This window comes from Cydia fagiglandana, chromosome 8 (assembly GCF_963556715.1).
Source record: "Cydia fagiglandana chromosome 8, ilCydFagi1.1, whole genome shotgun sequence".
In the NCBI taxonomy this organism is placed as follows: domain Eukaryota; kingdom Metazoa; phylum Arthropoda; class Insecta; order Lepidoptera; family Tortricidae; genus Cydia; species Cydia fagiglandana.
In genome coordinates this window covers 13869016-13893073 of record NC_085939.1, presented here as the reverse complement: position 1 = coordinate 13893073, position 24058 = coordinate 13869016, and the positions used below count along the sequence as shown (strand labels likewise).

The following is a 24058-nucleotide window of genomic DNA, read 5'->3' as shown; positions in this document are numbered from 1 at the left end:
ATACTAATGTGAGCACACCGTTAACATAGTTATACGGTATTGCCGCAGGTGGTCTGGCTTTTATTCTATCCCGCAATGTTCGCGAACATTTACTAACAAGATCGGCTATATCAGCCACTTGCGAGCACACCAACGACAGCAACGGAGTTGACAGCAGTCGTCGTGGCCGAAGTCGGCCGTGGAGTTATTACTAGTAGTTCGCCCCGAACTGTGAACTCGCGGTTCGCCAAAAAGATCAATTGAATGCAGTGCTACTTAGTCCGAGATGGGCATTTCGTAATTGATTCCTGATTCCACGATTACTTTATAATCTGATTACTGATTCCCAGATTACTTTGTAATCTAATAATACCGATTTACTATCCATTTGAGGAATCTAGAATCAATTTTCGAATACTACAATTACTAGTAATGGGAATCAATGTAGATTCCTCATTATAGGAATATATTACTTGACTCCTTTCAGATTACATTTCGTACTACTGCTATCAAAAGTACAATTCTATAGTAGATATAGATGTTGTTGACTTACTAGGATGCATCTACCTATACCTTATTTGAAACAGGTGTACAGATTTCGAAAATGATGATCATGACCAATAAAACGACATCCATGACGACTTTTATGTCATACTGCATGGTCGCCATTTTGGATTCCAAAATGATCATCATTTTCGAAATCAGGGCCCCCTAAAACCTACAAACGACATCCATAACGACTTCCATGACATAGTGCATGGCCGCCATCTTGGATTCCACAATAGTCATCATTTTCGAAACCTGCGCCCCCTAAAACCTATAAAACGACATCCATGACGACTTTTATGACATAGTGCATTGCCACCATTTTGGGATCCAAAATGGTCATCATTTCTGAAATCTGCGCCCCCCAAAACCTATAAAACGACATCCATGACGACTTTTATGACATAGTGCATGGCTGCCATTTTGGAATCCGAAATGGTCATCATTTTCGAAATCTGTGCCCCCTAAAACCTATAAATCGACACCCATGACGACTTTTATGACATAGTGCACGGCCGCCATGTTGGATTTCAAAATAATTATCATTTTTGAAATCTGCGCCCCCCATAACCTAAAAAACGACATCCATGACGATTTTTATGACATAGTGCATGGCCATCTTGGATTCCAAAATGGTCATCGTTTTCGAAATCTGCGCCCCCAAAACCTATAAATACGACATCCATGACGACTTTTATGACATAGTAGTGCATGGCCGCCATGTTGGATTTCAAAATAATCATCATTTTTGAAATCTGCTCCCCCCATAACCTAAAAAACGACATCCATGACGACTTTTAGGCCATAGTGCATGGTCGCCATTTTGGAATCCAAAATGGTTATCATTTTCGAAATCTGCGCCCCCTAAAGCCTATAAAACGACATCCATGACGACTTTTATGACATAGTGCATGGCCGCCATCTTGGATTCCAAAATAATCATCATTTTTGAAAAAAAACTTAAATTAAAAAGACAATATTATAAATGTGTAACAAACCGAGCACTTTCATTTGATACCTAACTCGACCATACTTTCTTTCAATAAAAATGACCAGAATAGCTAGACCCCTCACAAATGGCTTTTTAGCATTTTAAGCTCTTCTAGCTCAATAACCTCTTGTTCGAGCCTGCTCAAAATTTAATGACTAAAATATAATGCCCTCAACTCCACTTTTACCCAATTTCATTTAAATTAGAACAAATTTACTTAAGTTCTTGAGTATCAAACTATCTTCTGACAGTTCAGCTTAAAAACATCGAAATGCCGGGACGTGCCGCTAGCCAGCCGCGTGATCCAAGTCGAATGTAAGAACTTCGCTTCGCTTCGCTCGCTCGTTCGATTATTATTACACATACTAATATAATATCCATTCGAATTGTGACAGCAATGCTACTTGCAGTCGCGGAATACGATACTATACCTAATTTGTCTTAAACAGAATTTCATTTCAATAAAAAATCCGAATCTAATTCATAACCCGTTAAATCAAATTAAAAAAAGTCGAGCTAACAGAAGAAAAATAAATTCCTAAATAACATTTCCTAAACTAAATGTAGGTCGTTCTATTTCAAGTCGTTTGTTTTATAGAAGCTCTGCACCGCTTTGAAACAAGCTTTAATTTCAGCACGACGCTTTAATAATTAAATGTCTAAAATCCAGCTAAAATACTGCTCAAAATCCAAGCTCCTCTATTTTAACAAATTATTCTTTTGATGGGCCAATATGGCGCCGATAAGGCCAGTGATCTTGAATATTATAGAGCCTTTAATCCCGTCGCAGCGAAGTAATTTAAAGAAAAATAACATTAGCAATTCAGATTGAGTCCGGAGGCATTATTACGAGTAAGTGTCAAAGCGGAAAAAATGTGGCAAATTGACTTTGGCATCGTGATTTATCTGATCAAGGGTTTATTGAGGACTTTGGAACTATTTTAGGTCTCGGAGTAATTAACAATGGAGCCGCCATTAACAGGCGTTCCCCTCTGTCGAAAATAGGCGGCCAATGGTCAACCACATGTCAACCATATGTATGTACTGACGTTAATCTGACATGACGTACCTATACATTTGATGTGCCCCTCCCCCGCAAAAAACGGCAGACTATTTTGTACCGAAAATTTTAGACACGGCGTCTCCGTTGGTTATATCCTCTAAGATTTTAGGTACATAATATGTTTATACTATCATACAGACCCCTAGTGTAAATTTCATTCGTTAGCGTGACAGATGTACGCTTCTTTTTCTTCCTTGTTTTCAACAGTGCGCCAAAGTGAAACGTTTTGGACACTCAAAATCCTATACAAAATGCCACATAACGCAAAAGCGTACGTGTCGTGTACGTGGTATTATATAGGAATTCATGCAATACTAATACCTACTCCTTTAAGTATTTTTATAGGTTAATTGTACCAACCGCCTATAGCCACAAATGGTATGGTACAATTGATAATATAACTTGCATAAATAACATGTAGGTATTTGTTGTTTCCTGTTTCCATTGTCTCCACCACCCAAAGGTTATCTGGAAGATGTCGCTTCTTAGCGATAAGACCAACTTTTTAGAATTTGTGTACCCATTTTTATTGTAGAAGCTTAAATTAAAGCTGTGAGAAAATTAGAACGGTTTAATTTAAACATTTGATTTGTTGTATTAGAAATGATGCAGAAAAGCGTGTACAAGGATAAACATCATTTCGAATTTCAAACACGACAGATATTCTGCTCATTACTCAAAGTCATATGTCACTGAAATATTCTAAAAGCAACTCAAATCAAAATAGGGTATCGTCTTGGGTCGTCACACATTCTACATTGAAAGCCACCGACGATTGTGACGAATGTAGAATGGGTGATGAAAGCAGAATAGGACTAATTTAAGAACTTGACGAAAAACGAATGGGACAATCCAAGACGATACCCAAAATAGACATCAAAATTCAAATCATCGTCATTCAAAGGCATTATGTGTTAGACTGAGATTACCCAGACTGAGTTTCACCTTACATAATGATATGAATCCACATTACACGCAAATTAGCTGGGGTGCTTTATGCCGTCAATCACAAGCCGTGTACGACATATAAAGGTCTTAAATACAGCCGTGATTCCTTTAATTGTGTGAAGGTAAGCGAGTAGAGTTCTCAGGTGTACCAGTTAAACGTTAACTTGGGATATAATTCACAATTTCACGTTACACTTCTATGTAGCGAAAAAACATTGCAACACCACGTGATCCGTGAAATAGCGATTCAATCTTCGTCACTACGAGTAATACCCGACGCCACCCGAAGCCATCTCTGAGCCTCTGTAATCCCGTGATGCTTTCTATAGAAAACAAAGTGCCTAACGCCTCGGCCTGGACCCGGACCGTTTCGTTCTAGCGTGAGTCATATATGCGCTCACGCCAAACGATCCCTATATTTGCTAGATGTACCTAAACATGGCGCACATCATAGTGTCACTTTGTAGTATCACGTCGCGTTTCTATAAAGCCGGATTCGTTTTCCATCGTGTGGTGTTGTGTCCGGACGGCAAAATTGTTGATTGTCCTAGTACGTGCATAGGCACGGAAATATTAAATTTTAATTAATCTGTAGCGCTAATGTGGTGGTGTCTATTTCACAATAGACGTCAGATACTGTTTCCATTCCCGTCATAAGCGATAAGGCGCAAGGAACGGGAGAGCAGCCGCCACACAATATATCGGACGTGCGTGCATGCACCATCGTTCTGATGCGACAGATAATTAGGTATCTTGTTTCAAATATCGTGCTAAGACTAAAGGATGAGTCACGCTAGACCGGGCCGGGCCCGAGCCGAAGCGTCCGACATGTCATTTTCTATGACGGGCTGACGGTGATCACATGGTGCTTTCCATAATTTTCCAACCATTTCACCATTAAAACCATTTCAGTTGAAATTATCTATACCAATTCCGTTAACACCACTCTGCTGCACCAAAAATGCTGGAAAATGTACGATCATTGTTAATAAGGAACAACTAAAACCACATTGCATGTTTGAGAAAATTAAGCTTGCTTCTGTCACTCAGTCTGTCAGCTGAGGAGCTACGGCGGAAATCGAAATTCGCAAATTGCGGGGATCTTTCTCTTTTACTCCAATGAAGGCGTAATTAAAGTGACAGAGAAAGATGCCCGCAATTTGAGAACTTCGGTTATTATAGCCATGACTACCCACACCTTCTAACAAGACATCGATATCAAGCCCCTAATGGAATACAATCGAAAAGCCGAATCAATATTTGGTGTTTGCGGTCACTCGAATATGCCGCGCCTGTAGCATAAATAGTTTCTTCATTATCTAATGGGTCAATACTGGTTCTGAAAATGCGACATATACGAGTTACGGTCAAAAAAATTTTTTACACTTTTTCTCCTTTGTATGTCTCTCAAGTACCTACTGCTCGAGATCTTTCAAATGAGCCTAAACTCAATATGTTTACGCTTATCCATCGAAGAGTTCATTTAGCTACCTTCAATCTACATCATCTGATCAGCTCCATGTTAGCATTATTGCATTGTCATTGGAAATACGGAAGTACCTATGCTAAATTTCAGCTCAGACACCGCGAAGTCGTTCAAAGGTAACAAGATTTGAAGCACATGTACCTACCTATAGTCTGTATCTATAGGCTCTGCTATAGGTATTAAAAAACAGTAAACAATAAATTTGTACATTTTCGGGTAGTTATAACCTTTATTGGTTAACCAACCAAATACAAAACCTTCTGGATCAGTCACTGAACGACCTGACTTTAACCTACATTATTTGGTCATGTAATGTCCTCATCCACCCTCAACTGGCTAGCCTTTTGAGGGTAGATTTTGTTTACTTTTATTTAAATACCTAAAGATACAGAGTACAGTTACAAAGATATTTACGCAGTAAAGATACTTAAATAAAAGAAAACCGAAAAGTTAACGGTAAGAAATATTACTTACCTTACACGCATCTCTAGGGGACACAGAACTTTGCGCGACACGCCAAGACAGCTAATTAGATAGGGATATCAAGTATCAAGCTAACTCGCTTATTTTTATTATCACTACGAGTAGGTATAACAATTGGTTATTTTTAAGGGTAAAACGGGACTCTATTACTAAGACTTCGCTGTCCGTCCGTCCGTCTGTCACCAGGCTGTATCTCACGAACCGTGATAGCTTTACAGTTTAAATTTTCACAGATGATGTATTTCTGTTGCCGCTATAACAACAAATACTAAAAATGACGGAACCCTCGGTAAGCGAGTAAGACTCGCACTTGTCCCGGTTTTTTCGAAAAGATGGCACGTGCAGTAAAGAAAGAAATATCTAAATTTCTTATAAGAATATAGAAACTCACAAACACAAAGTTACCCGTGGCATAGCGTGTTATTTTGTGGTAATAGGTGATTTCCTTTGTTTATTTTACCAACTGCATATGGGTATTTATTTTCAATGAAATGTCAGCCATTTAATAATCGACAAACCATCAATTTCGAATAACCTTTTGGGTTATTTCTTACTCCGAATGCTCGTAGCACTAACGATTTAACAAGAAATAAGTGTCTGGAAAAAAACATCTTTTTTATGACACATACCCATACCTATTCTCATACTATTTGTATGGACCGTCACAAAACTGACACCCACAATTTATATGATAAACGGTGAACCCTTTTTAGGGTTCCGTACCCAAAGGGTAAAACGGGACCCTATTACTAAGACTTCGCTGTCCGTCCGTCCGTCCGTCCGTCCGTCCGTCTGTCACCAGGCTGTATCTCACGAACCGTGATAGCTAGACAGTTGAAATTTTCACAGATGATGCATTTCTGTTGCCGCTATAACAACAAATACTAAAAACAGAATAAAATAAAGATTTAAATGGGGCTCCCATACAACAAACGTGATTTTTGACCAAAGTTAAGCAACGTCGGGAGTGGTCAGTATTTGGATGGGTGACCGTTTTTGTTTTTGCTTTTTTTTGTTTTTTTTTTGCATTATGGTACGGAACCCTTCGTGCGCGAGTCCGACTCGCACTTGCCCGGTTTTTTTCATTGTTTCAATCAATAGTCCTTGTGATTCTAAGGGCCTGATTCGGATTTTGAAATAGACATCCATTAGATATCTTTTAGACATCACCAAGATACGATAACTATATTTTTAAGATCTAACCTGTCAAATTTGACATTTGCGCGATTCTGGAGATGCTCTTGAACGATTTCCACAGGACTTAGAGATCCAATTCACATCTAATAGATATCTTACTCTATCTAACGTAAAAGTGACATTACTGGAATCAGTTATGTAACGCTGCCATACATGACCCAAAAAATTTTTATTAAGCTATGAGCTTCATCACATCTGATATTTGAGTAATTCTAAGCATTTCTAGCCTGGAGTGGGGGGGAGGGTGGGGTACAAAGACGACCGCCACCCTTCATCTTTAAAAAAAATCTATTCTGATCCTGGTGGGTACTTGGGCAAGTTTGGTATCATTTTCATATAAACCAAAGATTTAGAATTCATTGCTGATATTTGTTTTTTTTTCATTTTCATAGTAATTTTACAAGAAAAACGTAAAAAGGTGAAAAATTTGGTTGGAGATTTTTGCTACGCGGAGCCGAAACTACAAAAGATAGAAAGTTGAAATTTGCACACTAGATTACATTTATAAAGTGTACAAGAGATAAGAAGCGATTTTGAGAAATTCAACCCCTAAGGGGGTTAAAAAGGGGATGAAAGTTTGTATGGGGTTCAAGTTTTATTTTAAGCTAGGAATTTGAAACTTCGTAAAACGATATATTATAAACATACAAGAAAACTAATTTCAGCGTTTTTGAAAATTCATCCCCTAAGGTGGTGAAAAAGGGGTTGAAAGTTTGTATGGATATCAAAAAATTTTTCGAACGCGGGACTTGAATTTTTGTATTTGGGGATATTATTAAAAGACAGGAAAAGTAATTTCAGCGTTTTGTAAAATTCATCCCCTAACAGGGTTAAAAAGGGGTTGAAAGTTTGAATCCATTACAAATCCGAGTAGACACACATTTCTTATTGCCTCCCAGGCTTGAAATGCTTAGAATTACTCAAGGAACATAATGATGAAGCTCATAGCTTAATAAAAAAAATTTGGGTCAACTTTATAACTGCCTCCGCTACATTGGTTGCCCGAATTGCGCTGCAAAAGAGAACTATTTGATATCTAAACTATAACGTATCTAGAATGGATCTAGTACGTGTCGTCTCTTGTGAATATGTTGAAGTTCGAATACGGCAGTAAGTCGAAATAACCCAAAGGTTGTTATTTAAAAAAGCATATTGCACTTTCTGCAAATCCCCATCATTTTCAGCAGCAAAAATCGACTTTGTTAGACAATGGAATTACGATATTTCTGCAATTAAGTCACACCGTTTTCAAATCATTACGCATTATTAACAACTGTTATATGATATAGGACCAGACGCACGTTCCACGGCTTACGGCGATTACAGTCCTCGCGCACGTCTCCGTTTTACAGCCGCCACGTGTGCGGCGGGGCTATATTATTCATACAACCTTCTACCGGGTGCGGCCTGTAACACGAGCAAATAATTAAAACATAGATTGCACTCCTCAAACGGTGACACTTTTGTTCAACAACTTTTAAAAATAATGAAGTATTTAGAGTCCCTATTTTTCATACAAAATAAATATTATCTTCAATGGACGCCATCGCCACGCCATATTATTGTGATTGACGTTGCTTGTCACGCCTTAAACATAACAAAATTCGCAATACATTGCGTCTTAGAATAAACTTTAAAGTGTATTAAAAATCAAACCACAAGTTATTTTTATAGTCGCTGAACAAATGTTGGTCAGTACTAGGAATACAGCCTACAGTTTAATTTTTTGCTCATATTACAGGCCACACCCGGTATAGTTCAGCACACAACAGCGAATCGTGTTGCTTGAAACTAAAGAGTTTTAAGTAGTTATATAAACATTAACTATGCATTATTTCCCAAATGGTAGGAAAATGCCGATGATAGGGTCGAGTGGAGAAAACGAGGGGAGGCTTTTGCCCAGCAGTGGGACACCAAAGTAGGCTAAAAAAAATTATATAAATAAAAAAAAACATTAACTAGTTGACCTTGCGGACCTCTAAATATCTGTCTAAATTAAATATTCCTATTCATAATATAACTATCAAACCTGTTGTCTTCTCAGACCTAAATTTCACGAGAATCAGTTGAAAAATGCGACTTATTGAGGAAAATGGCCCAACATACGGGAGCTAGTTAGGGACCAGGTATCTGTGCTTAGTATTTAACAAGTACCAGTCTTACTTTCAGTAATTTTTCGGCTCCGAACGGAGGACTTAGGACTAAATAATGTAGAAACACCGCCGATTGCATCGGCAGGTATCAGGCATACCATAGGCCGATATTTGAGTCATAAGCCGGTATTTGAGTCATAGGCCGATATTTAAGGCATAGGCCGGTTAATTAAAACCAACGCATACAAAGTAAATACAACACTGCAAGCAGATGGCCCCTAGAGGGCCTCCGGATTGGATGCTTTAAACGTGCACAGTGCTCTCTCGCTTACACACCAAGAATGTGCGTCACATTTTTCGGTAAAATTTAAATTGACCCTTTTCACTGAACAAGACCGTTGACCATCTTGAACTTGAAGGGGTGGGTTACTTTTCTTTAGCATGTGATATCTATTGAAGATTATACATAATTTCGAAATAAAAATTGCATTTACCATAACATGCAGCTTGTACGGATATTCAAACAAAGTATACCTGGAACAAACGACAGCATTAGTAATATCAGTACCTACAAGATTAAAATTTGAAAAGGGGGTAATAGAGTCCCGTGACGAACAAGCGCTTGTCAAAGATTGACAATCCCGATTGGTAGTTTACGAGTACAACCCCGATTGAAGCGATGGTCGATCGCAACAGGTTAAAAGACACAGCGCCAACGTGCCAATAGAAGTAGATACTTTAATTTGAAACTTTGACGAAGCTTTGATTCTTTTTTGACAAAGCATGCTGTGGATATTGTTTTTGTGTGTAGCAGCTATGACGAAGCCTGTGCTGTGGATTGTTATCGTATTTGTATTTTCTAATAATACTTTTTATACCTTGAATTTTAAAACTTTAAGTCCATCATACCAGTAGGTACCTCGGCAATAATATGTTTACTCTTTGAAATGAAACAATGTGTATTTTAACAAAGACAAAACAAAAGAAGCCCACCAGGCCATTTGTTACGGCGACGTTTTAGTAACACCCAAGAAGAAACCTTTCAAATAAGATTGTTTGAAAAATGAGTAAATGATTCTTTATTTGTGAGAGGTCATTTTCCTTACACGTGTTTGGATTTCGGAGATTATTTTATTATATAAACCACAAATCAAACCACATTTAATTAAAAAAAAAAAACATTCTTAGAGTTATACGGAGTTGAGTGCGTCACATTGCATAGGAATTTAAAACTAGCGTCAAATATTGAAGCAAACTCAAAAATCCTTTAAACAACGAGCCTAACGGAAAACTAACAAACCCATCGATCAAAAACGAAATCTAAGCTTACACGAATGAGTGATTCATAATTCAAACCCTAATCAGGCCAAATGCCATTGCGGGAACAGGTAATTAAAAATGCCACGGCAAAAATTAACAGCTGCATTGCGCTTAATGCCCCGCTATTGCTCGACAAGTCGACACCGATGGCTAAAAGTCAACAGCGAAAAGCGGATTAATTGAGTTTGTAGAGCGTTTATGAATAACGCCAAAACTTATTAAAAGATGGCCATGTAAGGTGGTGGTACTAGTGCTGGACATGCTAATGCCCAATAGATGACACACTGCTGTCACCTCTATTGACAATGACTTAAGCTTCAAGATGATATGTACTGGGACCGCGTCGAGCACCAGTACAGTCGCCATCAGATATATCGGAGCGGTCAAGGTGCTTACAAATATCTGAACACGCCTCTATTGTCAAGGCGTTAGAGTGCGTGTTCGGATATTGCGAACATCTTGGCCGGTCCTATATATCTGATGGCAACTGTACCAACACCTATTTACATAATTGTACTAACAATTACTTACGAAGCCAGGAACATTTTGTACATCAAACGGACTTGGAGAAATAGGACTGAAATTGTGATGTGACAGATGAAAGACGAGAGAACAGACTGACAGACAAGTGAGTGATGTTTACGTTCACTTTGTTTTTCAGTCGTCTTTACGTGGCGGTAGATAATAATATGCGATCCGTCCGTCTGTCTTTCAAGATCCTTTATCTCGGGAACGCGTGGTGGTATCGAGTTAAAATTATACCGTATACTTATGTTTATAACATAGGGAAAAATCTTAAATAAAAAAATATATTAATTACTTAGTTAAATTTTTAAGAAACCTTCGGTGGGCGAGTCCGCTTGGCACTATCCCGGTTTTTTAAAGATTCGATAGACCTTTGCAAAAGTGAGATGATCTAAATCAAGCACTTTTTGCGGTAAAATATAGAAGTAATTAACGAGTAGGTATTAAGTAGGTATTAGGTATAAAGTGTCCGATACAAATCTCATGAGCGCGGATTTGAAAAAGAATTCTGCACTTCTTTTTCGACCCCGGGAAACATTTAGTTAGTGATGCCACGAATATTCGGCAACTATTTGGTATTCGGCCGAATGTTGCCTACTATTCGGCCGAATACTGAATATCTGTTGCACCTACCTAATAAGAAAAATTACAGATTAAAATTAACAAAAAACAAGGTAGGTACATAAATGTAATATTTAAAAGGTATTCTTGGAAAGTTGTTAAATACGAAGACCCTTTTTTGAGCATTTGTAGATAACAAATATTTTATTTTTATCATGGGTCTGATTTGATTGACTCTAACTACATTCATTAATTCCGTTCAACAAAAAATAAGCATCCTAATAGACGTTGTGCTTTGATGGCGAACAGTTTTCTTAATAATTGTGATTTATGACTAAAAATGTTCGCATGTCATGCCGAACATTCGGCGCTTCGGCCGAGAGAGAGGCCGAATATTCGGTATTCGGCTAAAACCACTATTCGGGGCATCTCTACTTTTAGCGGCACTTCCAATTGAATCTAAAAACCGTAACTCGTACGTAGTTAACTCTCCTAACATTGTAAGTCAACAAAAAGAGCCTCTAAAACTTCTAGAACTTTCAAACTTTTCTTACAACTGCAAACACGAAACCCCTTACAATGTGGTACCCATTACGAGGTCCATATAACTGAAATAAAATGTGGTCGCATACCTAACTGTGACAAGGTTCCCGTAACGAGGTCGCGGTCTGGTGTTGGGACTTTTATACGATAACCGTATATCAAATAATAAACCGCGTTCGCAGTTGCCACTCTTGTAGAGCCATATTCGACTTTAATTCGACTCATACCTACCAACGGAGCTAATGAGAACGGTAGTTGTGCCGATTATTAAGGACAAGACGGGTGATATTGGAGATAAATCCAACTATCGGCCGATCTCATTGGCTACCGTTATCGCCAAAGTATTTGACAGCATGCTTAATAGACATCTAAATATTCATGCTACGCTACATGATAACCAGTTCGGGTTTAGACCCAAACTCTCAACAGAAAGCGCCATTGTCTGTCTGAAGCATGCCGTCAAATACTATACCGATAGAAATACGCCCGTTTACGCCTGCTTTCTCGACTTGTCGAAGGCATTTGATCTGGTTTCCTATCATAAGCTGTGGGAAAAGCTCGACAAGATTAAATTACCTCTAGAGCTTATCCGGATATTTCAGTTTTGGTATGGAAGCCAGATCAATCATGTCAGATGGGGGGAGAGTATTTCGGAGGGGTACAGGTTGGAGTGTGGCGTGAGACAAGGGGGGCTGAGCTCGCCCACACTCTTCAACCTGTACGTTAACGATCTGATTGAGGTGCTCAGCAGCCGTCATGTCGGTTGTCACATTGACGGGGTATGCTTCAACAATATTAGCTACGCAGACGACATGGCGTTGCTGAGTGCATCTGTTGGAGGTCTCCGCGAACTCATTAGTCTCTGCGAGCAGTTTGCCAGTAGTCACGGCCTTAAATATAACGCTAAGAAGAGCGAACTAATGATTTTTAGGGCGGGGACTAAATGTCCGTCCGAGGTACCTCCTGTACGTCTCAGCGGGGTCCCCTTGAAGCGTGTTCACCGGTTCAAATATCTAGGCCATGTATTAACTGACGACCTTAAAGATGACGAAGATATTGAACGGGAGCGGAGAGCGTTGTCAGTCCGAGCCAATATGATAGCCCGCAGGTTTGCTCGTTGTTCTTTTAACGTCAAAACTACACTGTTTCGTGCATATTGTACCACTTTTTACACGAGCAGCCTGTGGGTTAAATACACACAGAAGGCATACAACGCTCTCCGTGTTCAATACAACAATGCTTTAAGGGCGCTGCTGCATCTGCCGAGGTTTTGCAGCGCCTCGGGAATGTTCGCGGAGGCGCGTGTGGACTGCTTTTACGCCACCATGCGCAAGAGAGCAACATCAGCAGCGAGACGTGTGCGCACCAGCGGCAGCGCCCTGCTGGCAGTCGTCGCCGACAGGCTTGATGGTCCATTTATGGGACACTGGTTGTCATTGCATGCACCAGTGTCCCATAACTGGGCGAAATGATGTAACTAGTTAAGTAAGGTTCTAAAATTAATATTGTTTGACATTCCGTATTCCTTTTTATTGTATTGTATATAGTATGCCATTGTATTGTTTATGTGTATTTTTATTATGGGTTAAAAGCCTGAAATAAATTATATTTTATTTTTTTATTAAGTTTGTGTACAGTCGCCATCAGATATATCGGAGCCGCGGAGGGGCTCAAAAATATCTGAATAGGTACGCACTCTACAGTCCGTTTTTTTTAGCATTAGAAAGAACTTCGTAGAAATAAGCTTGTGGTTCCAAATCCGGCACTATTAGCGGTAATAATTTGAAGTAAATTATATGTATTGACCATGCTTCATTAGATAATTCAATAATTATTAACAATTAAAGAGCCTGATAAAAACTGCACACTTACTTCTGTGGAGTTCTTTCTAATGCTAAAAAAAACGAACTATAGTGCCTTGGCAATAGAAATGTGTTCAGATATTTGTGAGCATAGATACTTAGTGTAATTTTTATCCTCGAATAAAACATGTATAAAACACTTTCTTTTTGGATAAGAGGCACAGTTTTTACCATAGGTATGCATAGGGGCTGTGCAAATTGTCCCCCACCCCCCCCCTTCTCGAACTTCGCGTGATTTGTGCACAAGCCCATAGGTAAATTCCTTTTACCGAGTGGGGCCTAACACGAGCAAGTAATTAAAACATAGATTATAATTTGTAATCCCTTAACGGTAACACATTTATTTTGTTCAAGAACTTTTAGAACTTATGAAGTCTAGACTTCCTACTTCCTATTTTTCATACAAATTAAAAATATTATCTTCAATGTACGCCATCATCATTGTAATTGACGTGCTTGTCAGTCTTGTCACGCCGGAATGTATTGTACCTCGTCTTAGTACTTATAAACTTTATAAGTGTGCTAAAAATCAAAACTCAAGTTATTTTTAAAAGTCACTGAATAAATGTTGGTCAATTTGAGGAGTTTAATTTTTAGCTCCTTTAAAAACCCACCTGTATACTCGTATTAACCTCAGTTTATTTTTTACCGAAAATAATACTTACCGACTTGTCTAGGAAGGGTGCTGTTTGCGGAGTATAAGGTTCATTTCAAAGCAGATGCGTCGGCGTTCGGAGTCTGAACCGATTCCTTCCTCCGGTAACTCGGTTTCCACCTGATTTCCCGAAACGTGAGTCGAGATACAGAGTTAGAATCATTATCATTTTAGCGTTTTAATGATGACTTACCAAACAAGATAGCATGTGAACTAACTCTTCCTTTGCTAATTTAAATTTGTTTACATTTCATTCAGTCGAAATCGTATTTTGAAAAATTGTATCGGCATGCATCAATCATGTTTGAATATTAAATAATTAATTGCAAACTTTATTCAAAAGAATTAATTATACAAACGTGCTTTCACATCATTTGCGAATGTGAAGGTGTATTAAAAATACGTTTTATTTTCCGCTAATGATAAATATATATGTATGTATACCTCTATATTGTAATATTGAACAATCTGTATATATGTGTGGCTGCTAAAAAGTAGAACAAAACAATTCACGGGCAAGGCAAGTATCTTTGAAAGGTCCCTCCGCCTCGGGCTATAAATTAACTTAACAGTACGAAAACTTTATCTACATTTATATAGAATAGTTCCGACAAGGGAGCGCTGCAATTTGTCACGTTTTTGTTTCTGCGTGCGTGTTCTTTGAGTAATATCTAGGCATTGGCATATATCTCAGGACTGGCCTTACGGGCAATAAGAATGGGGCATGAATGGGGCCAGTACAGCGTGGTACAGCGGTGTGACACCACTACAACGCGATTGGTTGATGAGTTCGCATCACGAGCGCGATTGGCCGCAACTAGTTGCGTTAGACTGCACGATTGGCTCGAATTCGTGAGTGACACCGCTGAACTAGTACCATTTTTAGTGCTCGTAAGGCCAAGATATACGTTAATGTATCAGGGATTTTGTGACTAAGGTTAAGATACGTTAACTAGCATAGCTCTTAAGATAATAATATTAATAATATATTTTACTTTTATATTCATATTATAAAAATACCTAACCTAAGACGATAAATAAATAAAGAGTTAATAATATAAAGTACCTACACATCCATACACCTTCTAGACGAGTGTTCGCTTCAGATTAATCAAATAATCATAATAAATAAATGTTATCTTGAAATTTGTGTCTATGTAGCTATGTTTAGGGATCAGGCCTCTAGTAGTTCACTTCGAGTAGACATGCTTAAGAAACGCCAAGGCGGGAATATAGCCCGAACTAGTAACATATTGTGTCAATCAATCTTGCCAGGCGTGGCGATAGCATCGGGGCGCGGCGACATACTTAATGTCTCTTTGTACCACGTAATGGCTGCCGAATAACAAATTGATATATAATTATGTTTTCGTGGCCCTAGTAGAGTTAACCGGGCTTTCATAATTCACCGTAGAAGGATGTTTTTAGGAAGCTGACCCTAAGCGTTTTCCTCGGGTAAAATCTGCCTCTCATCAGGGTGAAAAAGATACTCATAGGCTATTATTACCTGAGTAATTTTTTTGAGTCGCAATGTTCTAAACTCTGAACATATTTAAGCCTTTAAATTGTATGATACCCTAGTAATCTCCGCCACGACAATTTAAAATCGCCAAATATGAAGGCGAAAATCCCTGACTTTACGACGATAATGCCTCACTTTAAGCTTAAGTACTTCACATTCCCATAGCTTACGAGAACCAGTGTAAGTATGATCCCCGATCACACATAATTGTTATCGACCTGGGTATCTAGATATACTGGATTACTGATTCGTTGGTAAGCTAGAGATACAGGGCATATAAATTGTCCCGCTCGGTTAGTTCCATGAATTAATTAGGGCAGTGGAGGAATCTTAAGATTAAGTTAAGGGTGATTTATTTACTAACGAAAATAATGAAATTCATTAATACAATCTCCTACAGTGAGGTCTGTGGCAATCTTTAGATATAAAAGTCATACACATTTTATAGCAAACTCGTTCGCGTCTTTTTTGTAGACACCGCAAATTTAAGGGAATCAGCTAATTTTTACTCGGCACCTTTCCAGGCGGGATATCGTTTTTCAGTGGGTACTTCAGACTCAAATATTAACAACGGGATATTTATGTACCAGAGCCGTTAACTTATATTGTATTGTCCACAGAAGTGACCTTTTTCTAAAATGTGTATGACCCACAATACGTACTATAAAATAATAATACAGGCTAATATTATTAATACTCATTTTTAAGGTGAATACTGAATCCGCAGACAGTAGGTATAAGGAGTAAAAGAACCGAAGACAGAGTGAAGAAAAAAACCTCTACTCTAAATCGTTTTCCAATTACTATTTACGAACCCACACAATAAGCCCGACTTTAGTCCCCTAGTCCGTAAAATTAGGTTGTTTTTTCTTTGCCGGCCCGCTTTCGGGTGCTGAAAGAGTCCATTTAAGGTTAACGATGTCTTATTAGCGATAACGGCACGATTGTTATTCATGTTCTTTTGTCAACGAAATGCAATAGAAATGAATTAAGAGCCTTTTTAATTGGATCAAAACGCTTTTTGGGGAAACTTCGGCCCTTTGTGATTTTTTTTGTTTATTTTATCGCGCTCACAAATGGATGTTCTCAATTGCTTCTTTGTGAAATTTCTGACAGAAGAAATTGTGCGCTTTATGCTTTTTTATTGCTGCCATAATTACGATCAAGTAATAATTAATTTAATGTCTTTACAGTTTTTGCGCTTCATGAGTAAGAACTCGAAGATCTAGTCGAAGGTTAGCTGGAAGAGATCCCTTACAGGGATAAGTTCGCCTTTGTGCATTTATTTCTGTAAATATTATGTAAACCTGTGTTGTGTACAATAAAGTGATTACTAGCGCGCGTTTGTTAGTTCAAGTTACGAGCTAACAAACGCGCGCTATTGCGACCTAGTTTCTAGTTAATAGATTCCAAAAAATCGACGATGTTCCAACTCTCCTCTGTCACAACTCACCTCGGTCTCTCCTACTACTACTACTACTAGCTCTTTTTTTCTTAATATGAAATACATATATGTCTTCTTCCTCGCGTTGTCCCGGCATTTTGCCATAGCTCATGGGAGCTCGGCGTCCGCTTGACAACTATGACATATATGTAAGTATATTAAACATAATAATAGACATACATAATAGTTAAACAATTATGTGTAGTGGTATTTCATAAAAATCACCTATTGAACATTTTCAAAACCTTTCTTACTTCTATTAATCTGGTTTCTCAATACCTGAAAATCCGAGTCTCAGGTACTAAATAGGTAAATATCAAGGGCACTTTTGATTCAAACATTCACCGCGTGAAATGCAAATGAAGGGCTCGGTACATTGTACTAAGACTGGGTTTATCAAAATGTTCAACCCTAGCAGAGCTTACTTCGGCTTCAGTTGTAATCCACCCCAGGGCTGGCACTGACTGAGTCAACAAGATAAAGCAGACCCCATTCGAAGGTAAGTAAACATGTAACTCATACAAGGCTGAGACAACCCTACCCTCGTTTAGGTAATTGTTAGGGTTCTGCTATTTCAGTTATTTTTGGAGTTTAAAGTTTAAACTGGGAAAGGGTAAAAAATATATAGGTAACAGATTGAAAATACAAAACTGTGCTTATGAGCAACAAATCATTGAATTCCCTTCAGTCTATCTTTACCCAACTACGGATAGTCCGTGGCGCTCACGACAAAAAAGTGTGATATACGGCAAATGACCCCCCCTTAAGCCAAAATTTTGCATCAAAAATTCGATTGGCTCCCCTTCGTAAATCAATCTGTGAGTCAAAAGGAGCAACTCCGCAAAAGGAAATTCCATCATCATCATTTGCCGTATAATTAAGTGAACACCAGGGACTAGGAAAGGATTTTGATTTTAGCAGTCTATGTACGTATGTATGACATATCGGAGCGACCGAGGTGCTCAAAAATATCTGAACACACACTCTAGCGCCTTGACAATAGATTCGTGTTCAGATATTTTTGAGCGCCTTGGCTGCTCCGATATATCTGATGGCGACTGTACCTACACGTAAGTTATTGTATGTCGTGTATTTTTGTGTCGTACATACCACCACCACCGCGATTTCGGGGTTGGTCCCATAGAAAAAGTTGCTCAGTACAATCCCAAAACCTCCCTGGTAACGGGAATGCACTTATTTTTTGGCCACCGTGTATTTGGCCACTTTAGCCGTCACTGTCTATTCCATCCTGACTGCACGATATTTATGTTATGATAGGACACTGCGAGTAGGATAGGCTTTGTTTAAATTTCCACAGCCTTCCCAGCACAGTTTGTTATGGAACTAGCACAATGTCTCGGATAGAAGTGGATTAACTTAATGGAATCTCTAACAATAACATGCATTAGCACGCTTTCACAAAGGGAGATGCGAGAGATGCCAGACCTGAACAATTGTTTACTTTCTATATAATGCCTTGAAATTTTCCACTTCATAATATTTTCTCGCCTGTAGTCACTAGTAAGGCTCTGCTTTGTGTTTTGAATAGATTATCTAATACTTTTAAACGAGCAATTCCTGTTCACGAGTAATATACCTATAGGTAATAGGACCCCCGAAATATACCTATAGGTATATTTTGGGGGTCTCGGAAATGGCTCTAACGATTTCGATGAAATTTGCTATATAGGGGTTTTTGAGTGCGTTAAATCTACTTATCTCTGTGAAAATGCGCATTTTTGAGTTTTTATAATATATGTTTTCCGAGCAAAGCTCGGTCTTCCGGATATTAAATAAATTAAATGTTAATGCCAAGTTTCATGTAATTTAAGTTTGTTTTATAATTAGTGCGTTACTTCGATTGTATGGGAGCGGCTTTTTGGCGGAGGCTTCGTGAGACTCCTTAAGAGGGCGCGTAAAGGAAGATTTGACGATCGCGCGGGTTTTAACGTTTTACCTCAATACCTCTGAGAGTACCTAATACTTCTGATTAAAATTGCTAGTCAAATCCTTCGATATGTTTTCGTGATTTTTAGGGTTCCATACCCAAAGGGTAAAAACGGGACCCTATTACTGAGACTCCACTGTCCGTCTGTCTGTCTGTCACCGGGCTGTGGTCTGAAATTTTCACAGATGATGTATTTCTGTTGCCGTTACTATAGCAAGTATAGCAACAAATACTAAAAACAGAATAAAATAAATATTTAAGTGGGGCTCCCAAGCTCCCATACAACAAACGTGATTTTTTAAATGTTTTTTTGCGTAATGGTACGGAACCTTTCGTGCGCGAGTGCGACTCGCACTTGGCCGATCTTTTTTCTATCAGCACAGCTATCAGCCAACTTTAACCTTTTACCCCCTTATTCATAAACGTTTACTAAAGTTAACAAGTCGATAATAATCGTTTGTCCCTTTCCATCATACCAATACGTTGCAAAGGGACAAACGATTATTATCGGCTTGTCAACTTTAGTAAACGTTTATGAATAAGGGGGTTGAGGCTTTGCTTAGTCTGCCCTCGCTAATATACCTAGTCTAGATTCCAAGCGATTTTTTTCATGGAATTAGCCCTTGACTAAAATGTATAAAAATTCAATATAAGAACTACTATTTTGCGTTAACCCCCTCTTAATTGATGAGACTTTTAAACGCGAATTGTGCAATAAGTATAATTTTTATTTGGGCGTTTTCAGAAATAATATCGAAAACCCGATTCTCACATATCCCGGTGTTTTGGGTTCTTTCAACTCAGAATCACTAGCATATTCAATTCTGATGATAAAATAAAATGTCCCAAAATGTGTATGAAATTGTACATTCCACTACGTCACGCACATACAAGTGAATAATTTTTTCATAGTAAAACGTGACGTAGTGGAAAGGACATTTTGGGACATCTTTTTTTAATTGTGGGATGGAGAATGCTGTTGATTCTGAGTAGAATGAGCCCAAGTTGAACGTCCAGATTTGAAAGAATCAGGTTTTCAATATTTATTTCTGAAAACGCCCATTTGCAAAGTTAGATAGAGTGCGCCAGACTATACTTTCGGCTTTTCGGTTTCAACTTTTTGGCAATATTCGCTATTAACGTATTGCCTTCAATACGTGTTACTCGGAAAAATAAAATTCTTAAGATTATTGTTAACTTTCTTATTACGAATTCAGCTTTTTTTTTTTTTATTACCTACACAAGCCTTATTGAGCTCACTGTGGGACTAGGCAGTAGGCAGGTGTTATTTTAAACATCAAACTTCTATGAAATATGACGTATAAATAACACTTGCACTGCGTGTGCTATCATAATCGTTGCAGACTTGTCGTGGTCTAACTCTGCCTATATAAAATCGATTGAAGTACGTTAGTTTTTATTTGCATTTCAACCGATATCTAATAAAAAATTGGTCAAAGATGTTTAACGAAAGGGAAATTACACAGGTGGTTTATGTGATTATTAAAAAATTATTTAGTTTTATAAATTACGACACTTATACTTAACAACGAGCTTAATAGCATTGAGGCAATTATTTTATGGTTTTTAAATGAATAACTCACCTAATTGATAAATGATTCCCTTAACCCCTATCAACTCAATTATTATAAAGGTGGAATATTTCTAGACACTGAGCTGAAAGGATGGTGTCACAAAATGGTGTTATCTAAGTGATCAACAATCGAGGTATTATAATCGTAAAGCTGGATTAAAAAGTAAAACACAATCATTGAAATGAAACACCTATTTTTATATCAGTGACAACCCTGCAAAGTTTTAAATTGACACATGTCATTAACTTGACTTTACATTCGATGCTCGAATCTATTGCTAGGGTCAAAACATGCAGATTTTTGCACTAATGTTTAACAAACGGTTAGAAATATTAACGTGATTTATGAGTGAAACATAAAGTACAGTCGCCATCAGATATATCGGAGCGGCCAAGGTGCTCACAAATATCTGAGCACGCCTCTATTGTCAAAGCGTTAGAGTGCTTGTTCAGATATTGTGAACACCTTGGCCGCTCCTATATATCTGATAGCGACTGTACGTACCTAGTCTAAACAATTTCCCGGTTGCATTAACGTCACTCGTTTTGTCCCACCTGATATGAGTTAAATCAGTGTTTTTCAAACTTTATGGTGTCACGGCCCTTTATGACCACGAAATTTTTTTCGCGACCCCCAAACCCCATTTCTACGTTTTTATATCTATATAGAGTCTGTGCGGAAAGAGAACACGGGGCCGATTTTTGAAATTCGACCGCTCGATTTCGTGTATTTCGCGCAATAATATTTCCACTACTAGGCATTTAAATTCTACTAATAGAATTGAAAAAGAGTGGCCTAACCACTAGATTCCCAATTTCTATCGCTCATATTTTAAAAATTATATAATTATTATTTCGCCGTTTTCCATGAAATTCAAGAATCGCCCCCCCACCCCTCGTGAAATGTATGGGGTCCCATACATTCTACGACCTCTTTTCTCACAGTCCATATCAAAAAAAAATTGGTCGATATCAAAATTAAAAAAACCGGCCAAGTGCGAGTCGGACTGGCAAAAAAATCAAAATTCATCATCTGTGAAAATCATCTATCACGGTTCATGAGATCCAAAAAAGCGTTTTGTGAAATTAATTCCCAGCAAGCTCCACATCATTTTAATACCTTCATTTGGTCCTAAATGCGAATAATCTGAGTTTGCTCCATCCCAGGAGGTGTGGATAAATTTTGAAAGCCTTGACATTTTACCTTGGATTGACAAAACCACTCGAAATAGAGGAACCCACCGTCAAAATTAATGTCACTAACTAACAGCAAACAACAGCAAGGTTGTTGGGGATCAGACACTGGTAAAATATTTCGGATTTAACAAGATTTTACCAAAAAAAAAAACAAATTCAAAGTGGCAACCACTTTTTACAATGTTTGACTAGGCACTAATTCATATTAAAGTAATTTTCGGAACCTCATATATCGATTTTTACCATAATTAGAGCCAATTTTCCATCGGACGTACCGTTTTTGAACTACAAGCAAAAAACTGAAAAAGAACAGAAATTTCTCCGCAACTCCTGGAATGGAGCAAACTCGCATTACACTAATTTAGAACCAAATGAACGTATTTAGACGATTTCCAGCTTGCTGGTAATTAATTCCTGGAAAAAATCTAATTTGACTGGTCTAACAGATCTTAACTTATTTAACTGTTTAATAAATACAGTTTACCTATCTAATAATGTTTTGTTTTATTGATACGTTATACTGTACGTTAACGACCATAAAATTTTAAAGGATTGGATTATTTTTAAGTTAAAAAAATGAAATCTGCTTTCCATAAGTTTCTTTCAGGACTGAGTTTCGCGACCCCCCTGGACATGTGCCGCGACCCCTCTGGGGGTCGCAACCCACACTTTGAAAAACACTGAGTTAAATTATTTAAATAAATGGTTGATAAACACAAATACAAACACAAACTTACAATTTTTCAGTTTATATCCTTATAGTTTTAAGACCTGATTAGGTTTTAGGAGAATTGGAAAATTTACCTAATGGTGAATTGGTAAATAGCGAATAAACTTCATGATTAGACGCAATACGAAAACAGAATCTAAATTGATTAATATTTCCACGAACGCACATGAGAAGTGCAAGTATATATTAAGTATTATATATCTTTGCAACTCTGAATAGTAAGGTACTATAAGTTCCGGCAAATAAATGTTTACTAATAAGTTTTTTTTTTAGAAAGGAAAAAAAGTTCAGTATAGTTTTCAAAACCACGAAATGTTACAAAAGAAAACATACAGACCGGTCCGTAAAACTTCAAAAACGATGATATTTTATAAAAAATCTGAAGAAGTTTCCCAAGAGCAACGAACCGTAAAAAATCAAATTTTACAAGTCAGATTAAAAAGTAGCTAGAACTTTTTAATACCGAGTTCATCAGGAACTTACCTACATTCCGCATTCAACCGCTTGAGATGTCTAACACTCTCACCGCGAAACAATAATAGTCTAGGAAAAATTGTCCAAACAAATCGAGATCGTACTCGTACCGCGACGGGGGGTAGAAGGTCGGCGCGACAACCCCGTTCGGGAACTGGCTATCGACTGCGAACCGGAACGGCGTGTTTCAGGTTCGCCGACAAGCTGCAGTATCAACAGCGCATGCGCCCTGCATCAGCTCCGTTCTACAACCCAAAAGGCACAACTACACTATCGTCTCGACCACACACAAGCCTTTTCGTAGCATCGCCGTGAACGATCTCGTAACATCTTGCAATCAACTTTTGAGTACTGTAGAATTACGCTAATTTGAATTTTACGCTATTGGGATAAGTGTTTTTTTTATTTGCTTTTTCTTTGAGGAAGTAAGTTTGTCACATGTTGAAGTTCGCGGCGTGCTCGTGTTATCAATGAGTATTATTGTGGAGTTGAAGACGTGCGCAAGTGAAATGCAGTTAAGGCTTCATTATTTAAAAAAACTCCTTACGTTCGGTCCTTCGTTGTCAGAATCGTTATTACATAATAATTTAGTATTCCTACCTATAGTTTTATCAATTTAAATTAATGTTATTTAGGTTAATACAAAAGTCAGACTTCAAATTAAATACATAAATTAATTTTCCTTTCTAATTGCGCTAGCATTGAAGTAATCAATCAAGCCAAATTTTAAAAATTACAACACCCTGTCGAACCGAATGTCGACCAAGAACGAGACGTATCAGCTCACTATCTCCCTATCCCACTCTACTCTACAGCTTGAAATGATAGCTGTGGATAATGTGGACGCGGCTTTAATAATTGGCTGTTTGTATTGTTTCTTCTTGTTAGTAACGTGTT

The 24058-nt window shown here is 38.0% G+C and overlaps 1 protein-coding gene across 1 annotated transcript in view; it reads right to left on the bottom strand.

The window, feature by feature from the left end:
* Window positions 1-23676, bottom strand: part of LOC134666751 (protein O-mannosyl-transferase TMTC1-like) — a 103791-nt gene extending 80115 nt beyond the window's left edge. The window contains exon 1 of the mRNA XM_063524021.1: window positions 23175-23676. The gene's annotated coding sequence lies outside the window, so the exon portion shown is untranslated. The remainder of the gene's footprint in view (window positions 1-23174) is intronic.
* Between the last annotated feature and the right edge of the window lie 382 nt (window positions 23677-24058).